Raw genomic sequence first — 7,792 nt, forward strand, 5'->3', positions numbered from 1 at the left:
TCTTTCTTTCTTTCTTTCTTTCTTTCTTTCTTTCTTTTTCTTTCTTCCTTCCTTCCTTCCTTCCTTCCTTCCTTCCTTCCTTCCTTCCTTCCTTCCTTCCTTCCTTCCTTCCTTCCTTTCATTTAGAAGGGAGGGCATTTAAGCATTGACCAACAGGGAGAGAAAATGTCTGGAACTGAGAGATAGAGTATCTTGTTCATGAGGCTAATATTACTTATTCAAAGAGTATGCATAAGGGAGTAAGTATAAGAAGAATGGAAAGGTAAAATGCCTTTATTTCTCACCTTAAATCATACATTATCCTTGCTGGTCTCCTATTTTAACCTCTACTTCTCTTTTCCAATTCTATGCATCTTGATTCCATTTTAACTTTCCTAATTTTATATTTTCCTTAGAGAATAGATCTTATAAGTACATAGAGAATATCTAGTTGAGGCAATTCATTTTTAGGTGAGGAAAGTGAAGCTAGAAAAATAATGAAGGAATTAACCAAAGATGACTTGATGCTTTCTCTCCCCTTTTCTGTTTTGTACTTTTTTTGGTTCCCCTTTTCTCTAAATGTCTCCCTCTACCCTTTGTTTTTTTTCTAGATAGTTTTCTTTTTTCTCTACCCTAGAAAGTGGTATTTCCAAGATTCTGTATTCATCACTGTCTTCTTATATCTTTTTTTTTAAACCCTTAACTTTTGTGTATTGACTTATAGGTGGAAGAGTGGTAAGGGTAAGCAATGGGGGTCAAGTGACTTGCCCAGGGTCACACAGCTGGGAAGTGTCTGAGGCCGGATTTGAACCTAGGGCCTCCTGTCTCTAGGCCTGGCTCCCAATCCACTGAGCTACCCAGCTGCCCCTTCTTATATCTTTTTTCACTCTCTTCTTTGACAATCTTATCCATTCCAATGGCCTTAACCAACACTCCCTTGAATTTGATTCCTTAATCTATATCTCTATCTCTGATCTTTCTCCATAGTTCCAGGAACACATTTCTAATTACAAAGTATTGTAGTTGATGAAAATAGTGCTGAAATAAATTCAAGCCAGAAAAGATAGGTGGTACAGAGGCTAGTTTATTGAAATTATATAGCAATTTCAAAAAAGGGATCTTTCCGACTGAGTGTATCAGATGAAACTTCTTGAAAGAGGTGGCATTTGAATTGGATTTTGAATAATAAGAAGAATTTCAATAGGTAGACATGGGGCAGAGAGAAGTGGAGTGAAGAACTTGAAGGTATATGGAATATTATAAACAACAATAAAAGTCAAGAAACCATGAAAAATGGGAAACATTCTCCTGTGAAATCATCACTATATCATTAACAATTGAAATAAACTGGCCTTTTCACCCATCTCTTCTGGCTTTAATCCATTCTATAATATCATCATCAAATATTATTTTAATCAATTCCACCCCCTTCCAAAAGAACCTACAAATCATTCCCTGATATCTTCTAAAATATTTTAATGATTGCTGCCACTTCCCAATGACACCTTCATAGAACTATCTCTTGTAAGAAAATAAAAAAGTTATGTAAAGCAAACCAATACACTGCCTGACAATGTAAGTCTCAAACTATACCTATAGTGTACTACCTCTTTGTTAAGAGGAAGGAGGTATGGTTCATTACCAGTCTTCTTGTAGACCAAATCCATATTGCTTCAAATAGGATTTTACCAATCCTATTTCCCCACAATAAGAGAGCCAATATTATTCTCATTATTTCTCAAGGAAAAGGCAGTTAGATGGCACAATGGATAAAGCATTGACCTTGGAATCAGAAGACCTGAGTTCAAATTCAGACACTTCTAAGCTGTGTGACCTTGAATAAGTCATTTAGCATTTTGTTGCCCCTTTAATTAGGACTGGTAAACCACTCCAATATCTTTGCCAAGAAAACCCCAAATGTGTTAGGCTTGACTGAAACAACTGAATAATAGCAACATTCCTCAAAGTGAATTTTCTAAGTAAATTTGCTTACATTTCCTGAAACAAAATGTATTCGTAGTGGGCAGCTGGGTAGCTCAGTGGAGTGAGAGTCAGGCCTAGAGACAGGAGGTCCTAGGTTCAAATCTGGCCTCAGACATTTCCCAGCTGTGTGACCCTGGGCAAGTCACTTGACCCCCATTGCCCACCCTTACCAATCTTCCACCTATGAGACAATACACCAAAGTACAAGGGTTTAAAAAAATGTATTCGTAATTTCACATCTTAACCCTTTTACTCATAATTTATTTATAAAAGATTATCATAATCAATGCATCAGTGTGAGAAGCAGTATGGCAAAATGAGAAGAGCTCTGCTTCTGGAGGTAAGGGAGCCCTAAATCTCAATTTTGTCTCTGATTAGTTCTGTGACTAGGAATAAGGCTCAGTTTTCTTAGCTAAGAAAGAAAAATTAAGCAGTGTTAAAAAATATCTACAGTACCTACGTCCATAGGTTATTGTAATAAATGACTGAGTTAAGCTAGAAACAAGATCCCCTTTCCTTCTCTAGAAGCCAAGGAAATGTGTTAATGGGATTATGTCCCCAGGTATTGGGAGGAATACTGAAATATGTGCTTTTGTTATCTTTTTGAAGTAAATATTCCTATATAAAAGCTAAACCGACCAATAATTTTGTTAAACAGAAATGTTGGGGTTCTGGGGACCCTAAAATTGAATAAGCACTATTATATTAACAAAAATATTGCTGGAGTATCTACCACTTATAAGATATTGGGATGCTTTTGTACACATTCCTTTACTCCTAACTCAAATGTCAGCCCTCTCCAATCCCCTAAGTTGTCCTTCATTCTACCAATCCATGTCTCTCTCATTTCAAATTTAGTTTAAAATGTGCATGCGTGCATGCGTGCATGTGCGCGCGCGCGCGTGTGTGTGTGTGTGTGTGTGTGTGTGTGTGTGTGTGTGTGTGTGTGTTTGGGAGAGAGAGAGAGACAGAGGCCGAGACAGAGACAAAGACAGAGGAAAAGAAAAGAAAAAGATTTCCAAGAAATCCTTATTTAACCTCATTTCATTCTGATCACTCTTTTTCCTCATCACTTCGTTGTTAACATATTCATTTTACACCATACTGAGGAGCAAACATCAATTAAATTATGACAACAGGATTGAGATCTGGCACAAATCTAGAGGCAACATGGCAAAGGGAATAGAATGCTGGACTTGCAGGCCTAGGAGAATTGCATTTGAGAGCTGTCACAGATATTTACTGGCAATGTGATGCTAGCCAAATCTCTTATATCTAACCCACCCATAGTCCTTTGATAATGTATATTGGTTATGTCAAGCTTAAAAAGTAGATTTATGGAACTCCTTAAAGAAATTTATATATATATATATATGTATGTATAGGTACATATACATATACATCCAGCAGGCAAAAACATTTAGCCTAATAAATTTTTGAATAAAGTTTAAGGAAGGAGAAGGAGGAGAAAGAGGAGAATAAGGGAGAAAGAAGACTAGAGCAAAAAAGGAGGGCTCCATGATTTTGGCTTGAAGTAGGAATAAGATTTTGAAGTATCAACCTGTGATTTGATCTGTGTGGGGTAGCTTCTAAAGTGGAAACACTTTCCACCAATGTATAAGGATGACACATTTGTTCTTTATAGGTTTAGAGTTGCTTAGGGCATTGAGAGGTTAAATGTCATGTCCATTGCCACACATGAATGAGTGGATAAAAGAAAGCATTTATTTATTACTTACTATTTGCCAAGTATGGTGTTAAGTTGTGATTACAAAAAGGGAAGGTTGAGACAGTTCCTGAATTTCAGGAGTTCCTACTTTATTTGAGAGAGATATAGGGGAGTGCTAGTCAAGGAGGTATTTTTAGTGTGATAAGTTGCAGAGATGATGAGTTGGGGAATTGATTATCATGTAACTTGTGTAGCAATAGTAGTTCACAGAAGAAGAAATGAGGTGGAATTCAGGGTATACCCAGGCTTGCTGGAAGTCTAGGTGGAAGCAGGGCTGAAACTAGTGAAATTGAGTGAGTTATGTAGTTTTAAGCTCAGGAACTTACTATTCAGACCACAGTGCTGGTCCCAGGGCTGGAGCCCCTAAGCTGAATGAATAAAGCCCCCTAAGGCAAGATCCTTGGATGTCTAGTGATATAGAAAGTTTAGGGCAGATGGCAAGAAGATATAGCCAGTATATTTAAGAGGCAAGACTGAATATAAAGTCTTTCTAACTCTAGGACTGACCTTCAATTTATAATACCATGCAATTTCTCAGACAATCATAAAATAAAACAAATAAGCCCCAACAGTCCATTTTATTGAGATTATTTAATTTAGCCTGAAACTCAAAGCTGAGTTATGGCACCCTTAGGTTCTAAAAGAATTGCTATGTAGCCCCAAAGTAGTGAACTCACTCCCCTTAAGGGTTGTTTAGGTATGAGAGGCCTGAGATTAACTATCTGCTTATAGATAATCCCCTCTCTCTACCAAGTACTGAAAGGACTGGAGGAATGTAGTTCTCCATTGATTAAGTTATGAATGTGCAAAGTACATGGGCATAGCATGGAATGTTATGTCATAAAAATAATGAGAGGGGTACTGGATTAATTGTTTCATTGATAAAGACAACCAATAGGGGATGAAATTTCCTCTACTCATGCAGTTTGGCACCTTATCTGCAGCTTATAGTCTTAAAGAGTTGTGCTGAGCACTTTTTTTTAATTAAGTAGTGTGTCCAGGGTTACAATTTAGTATACATCAAGAATGAGACTTTTCCAGTGAGGCATGTTGTCATTTGGGAGGAATTCAGACTAGAAAATTGTTCATGGGAGCCCTCTTAGAACATCTGTGTCCTAGACCCAGTTTAATAATTTTGCCATATGTATTGAATAAGCTAAATTGTGGGCAGGTGATGTGAAAAAATGTCCTCAGACACAGTGGAGAGGGAGAAAGGATCAGCCTCCTCCAGCATTCATGCCATAGGTTCACCAACATGGCCCTACAACTACTATATAGATGAAAAGAGTCCTAGTCATGATATTTGAAAACATGGGTAAGCAAACTGAAAAACCAGATGCGTCAGGAACCTAGGAAGAAAGCAACTCTTCCTAATACCCATAGTGCCTAACCATAGCTCTACTTACCTAGTTTCCATTTTCTTTTTGCTAAACTCCTAGTTTCTTAAATTATAGCCTTAGCACCGTGGACAGAGATTCACATATTGAATAGACTGGAATCTACAGTCTCCCCTGAAAGTTTGTTATTCATTTATCCTTGAACTTTTCTAGTTGCTTTTTTTAAAAAATTTTTTAAACCCTTAACTTCTGTGTATTGACTTATAGGTGGAAGATTGGTAAGGGTAGGCAATGGGGGTCAAGTGACTTGCCCAGGGTCACACAGTTGGGAAGTGTCTGAGGCCGGATTCGAACCTAGGACCTCCTGTCTCTAGGCCTGGCTCTCAATCCACTGAGCTACCCAGCTGCCCCCTCTAGTTGCTTTTTAAAAACAATTTTATTATTTTTATTTATTCTGGAATTTGTTTGGTTGTTATTTCCATATTGCCATTAGGGTACCTTTTAACCTTAATCTAGAGAGACTTTCATCTGTGGGTTCTGGCACCCAACTAGTATTTGATAACTCTATTTCAGTGTCCATTTCAATTTTTTACCTCCCTTCTGGCCTCTTTCCTTAGTTTATCTGCAGATTGTGATATTGGAAATGTGTCTTCAAGAATAGCACTTTTGGACTTGTTTTGCCTTTGTCTTCACCCTTTGAAGACATCAAATTACTGAGAGGGAGACTCTGCCTAGAATTTCTTCATTACATGGGCAGTATAATGCCACTCTAATTTACTCTATTATTAAAGGATGATGTAGTCAGTCACTGACTTGAGAGTAATTCATTTTTTCATAGCTTTTCTATAAGATGTGCAAACAATTGGCCTGTGATGAAGCCTTGGCATCATTTACTATGGGATCCTGCTGCTTAATTCTTCTCCTGTCATAATTCATCAGTTATTTACCTTGGAAGGATGTCTTTTTGTACTTATACACATGATGAATTTTTCTTTCATATAAGTCATTTCTCAAGAGTGCATTCTTCTTCATATTAATTTCTATGAAAAATGATGACACTTTATGCCTCAGGAATAGAATCTCACACTGTGATGTGAGGTCCAGAGAAGGTTAGTAACTTGCCTCAGGTCATATTACTGATTAGCTGATGGCAAATCTTGAACCAGAATCCAGATCTCTTGACATTTATTTCAATCATCTTTTTGCCTTCAGATTATATGGACATCTCACACTCAATCATGCACATAAGTTAATTATGTGTCTGGGATACAATTTATACTCATAGGTCCACATAATACTCCAGTACTGAACCATACATCATGTGTCAAGGACCTGTCATTTCTTCTGTAGGAAAATCCTTCCAACAACCAGATAATAACCTGTCTGTAACTTTTACTTATAGAAAGATACCTAAGAGCACTGAAAAGTTAAGTGACTTGCCAAGAGTCACATAGTAAGTAAATGTTGGTATCAGGATTTGAACCCAGATTGTAATTATTCCAATTTCAATCATCCATCTATTGTGTTGTATCTCCTCTCTACTGACTCATATATGTGACATAATAAAGGCGATAGCATGCAAATATAGCTCCCAATCTTAAAAAAAAGGTAGTTGAATTAGATAATCATAAATCCAATGAAAATAAGACTATGACAGTGGGGAAAAACCTGGACTTGATTCAAAACATCACTTGATAGCTATTTTTGTTGTTGTTGAGTTGTATCTAATTCCTCATGAACCCATTTGGGGTTTTCTTGGCAAAGATATTGTAGTGGTTTGCCATTTCCTTCTCTAGCTCATTTGAGGATGAGTAAACTGAAATCAAAACTGTTAAATGATTTGCTCAGGGTTACATTACTGATACCTGAAGCCAGATTTGAACTTAGGAAAAGTCTTTCTGACTCTAGGCTCAGCATTCTATCTATTGTTCCACTTAGCTGCCTTATATACAATTTTTAGACTTTGAGCAAATCTTGAAACTTCAGTTCCCTTTGCCATTCTTAGTGGGGTAGGAGATGTCTTGCTAAATTTGGGCACAGTCATCAGACAGGGAAGGGGAGGGTGAAGAAATACTGCATGCCCGAAATGGTGTCAGCCATGTGGTGTCAGAGAAAGGCCACTAGATTTGGACTCTGAAGACCTGGATTGAAATCTTAGCTCTGCTGTTTATTACCTGTGTGACATTAGGAAAGCTATTTCCCTCTTCATTAGTTTCCTCATCTTTAAAATGAAGGTACTGAACTAGTGACTTGAACACCCTTTCCAGTTTTAATCAATGATCCGGTAACATGAAAACAGGGGCGATAAAACTTGTCCTACTTACTTTATGAGGTAGTTATGAGGACCTATTTAGATAATAATAATTTACTTTAAACACAAAGAGAGATAGTGGTATAAGGGAGTACTGGTCTCTGAGTCAGAAAGACTGCGATTCAAGTCTTGCCCCAGCAGGATGCTGGCTATAGAACTCTGGTCTATGGGGTGCTCCAAGAGGACTACTAGCACCTCTGGTATGAGGTCTTGCCAAGCCCTTGTCTAGGCTACCCATCCTCCTTTGGTGTAAACCTGTCACCTGCTCTCGTGTGTGGCTCCAAGAAGCTGTAACATGCACAGAGGCCACAACCCAGTAAACTGCCTGGCCAGTGAACTAAACCAAATTGAGGCTAATCGACAGGTCTTCAGACTGTTGTGAGTTAGGGGGATATGAAACTCTAAGCATATGAAACTTCCTTTGGGTAAAGCAGGATTTGTGGAGTGCTTAGA

The sequence above is a fragment of the Gracilinanus agilis genome, chromosome 3 (assembly GCF_016433145.1).
Source record: "Gracilinanus agilis isolate LMUSP501 chromosome 3, AgileGrace, whole genome shotgun sequence".
Taxonomy (NCBI): Eukaryota; Metazoa; Chordata; class Mammalia; order Didelphimorphia; family Didelphidae; genus Gracilinanus; species Gracilinanus agilis.